Below are 2,610 nucleotides of genomic sequence, written 5' to 3'. Positions count from 1 at the left end.
ATGAGTCGGAACCAACTTATTGGCATATAACAACAACTAGACTCCAAAAGGGATATATCATTTTGTTTCTTCCTTCAGTCACCATTTTGAATGCCTGATCTCCGCTCAGTCTTGTGTTAGGTTTTAGGAATTCAGAAGCATAGCATCAGCTCTTGTGGTATTCTACTTCTAATTGTGGGGCACATTTGGAAAAATTACAATTCAGGGAGCTAATTGTGATATGTGCAAAGACTGTGGAAGGACTGAAGTGAGAGTGGTGAATTTTATTTATTGGGATCATTAAGGCTCCACAAAGAAAATTATGCTTATACTGGGTTTTGAAAAATAATCATGAGATCACCAGAACACTAAAAGATTTTCAGGCAAATGAAACAAGGACAAGCATAGTGGCACATGTAGAAACAACGTAAGATATAGGAGTAAGTTGTTGATGTTGTGAGGTGTCGTCACATTGTCACTGACTCATAATGATCTACTATCTTGCAGAACAAAATGGCTCTTGGTCCTGTTACATTCTCACAATCATTGCTACATGTGAGCCAATTGCTGCAGTCACTGTGTCAATCTATCTCAGTGAGGGTCTCCCTCTTTTCTGTTCACCCTGTATCAAGAATGATGTGTTATTTAGTGATTGGTTCTCCAGTTATTGGTATCTCTTGATGATGTGTCCAAAGTGAGCAAGAGAAAGTCTCCTCATCCTTGCTTCTAAGTGGCATTTTGACTGTACTTGCTACAGGACTGATTTGTTTGGTTTTCTGGCAGACAGTGTTGTAGTTAACAGCAAACAGCTAAGCACTTGGCTGCTAAGTGAAATGTTAGCAGTTTGGACCCATCAGTCTTTCCATGGGAGAAATATCTATCGATCTGCTTCTATAAAGTTTGTAGCCAAGAAAAACCCAATTGGACAGTTTTATTCTGTCACACTGATCGCTATGAGCTGAAATTAAAACAACAGCAGAGGGTAAGAATAGCTAGGTGTAAAAGGAGATACAGTTGTAAATGTTATATGAGTCAAGTTTTTGGAGGACTTTATGAAATCTGGACTTTGTCCTTTGGCACTTGGAAATAAGTATAAATTAAGGAAACACCATAATCACATTGTGATTTTTGTTTAAATTGGTGATATCATGGAGTGTAGATTGGAAACAGAAGGGAGTGGAGGTAGAGAGATAATTTGTTGTTGTTGTTGTTAAGTGCCGTCGAGTTGAATCTGACCCATAGTGACCCTATATAGGGTTTCCAAGGAGCAGTTGGTGAGCTTGCACTGCCAACCTTGCAGTTCAAATGGCTTTGTAGTTTGGCGTATTAACCCGCAGCACCACACCAGGACTCCAGAGAGATAATTTAGAGGCCATATTGTAACTTGAGTGAGAGATCACCAAGCTACAGTCCATGGGCTGGCTTATTGCTTGCTCTGGTAAGTAAAGTTTAATTGAAACCAACATACCCATTAGTGTTGGTACTGTCAATAGCTGCTTTTGAGGTGCAAAAGCAACTTTCTCAATTGTTTTGAGACTATATGGCCTAAAAGGAGTTCTGGTAGTGTACTGGTTATGAGTCAGGCTGCTAACCTCAAGTTCAGCAGTTCGAAACTACCAGTTATTCCGCAGGAGAAATACAGATAAAGATTGACAGCCGGCAAATCCTATACAGAATCACTATGAGTCTGAACCTACCCACAGCACACAACAACCACCACCACTACCATATGGTCTAAATAGGAGCTCTGGTAGCATAGCAGTTACAAGTTGGCCTGCTAACGTCAAGGCCAGCAGTTCAAAACTACCAGATGTTCCATGGGAGAAACATGAGGTTTTCTGCTCTGTTAAAGATTTACAACCTCAGAAACCCTATGCAGGGTGGCTATGAGTGGAACCGACTCCAGAGCACATATGGCCTAAAAGCTTAAAATATTTATTACCTGTTCTTAACAGTAAGCATTTTCTAAACCCTGGCTTAAGTAGTAAAGAAAAAGAAATGAAAGAAGGAAATAGTGTGACAATGAATAGAATGAGACCATTTTGTGAAGGACTTTATAGAGAGTTTTATTCCCCAAATAACGTATTTATTTTTATTTTTATGTATCCTTATAAAAAGGAGCTCTAGGAACATAGTGGGTTATGAGTTGGGTTTCTGAACAAAAGGTCACCAGTTTGAATCTATCAGTCACTCCATGGGAGACAGATGAGGCTTTCTGCTCTCCTACAGAGTTACAGCCTTGGAAACATAGTACAAGGTCACTATGAGTTAGAAGCAGAAGATGAACTTACAAGCCTTTTATTGTGATGTTTCTGACTATTCCTTTCTCTCCCCCTCCAGTGTCTGCTCTATATTATAATGCAAGGGAAACCAAGATTCAGAAAAACAGTCAAGCATCTTAACACGATTCCCTGCCCATTCCGACTATGGATCAATCCCTGTATCTCAGAGCTCTGGAGCTCCAAGGCTGTGCACACATCGTCCTTTATCTTTGTCCCATTGGTCCGTCTAAACATGCCCTATTGTTCTCCCATCTGCCCCTTTTCTCCACTTCCCTCTCCCTCCCTGTATATTGCCCCCCTCCCCATCACCCAAGCTCTCCTGAGCCCAATCCCCGCCCTGTGCTCCACC

Source organism: Chrysochloris asiatica, unplaced genomic scaffold, assembly GCF_000296735.1.
Source record: "Chrysochloris asiatica unplaced genomic scaffold, ChrAsi1.0 scaffold00084, whole genome shotgun sequence".
NCBI lineage: Eukaryota > Metazoa > Chordata > Mammalia > Afrosoricida > Chrysochloridae > Chrysochloris > Chrysochloris asiatica.
Note: the sequence above shows the minus strand (reverse complement) of the source record.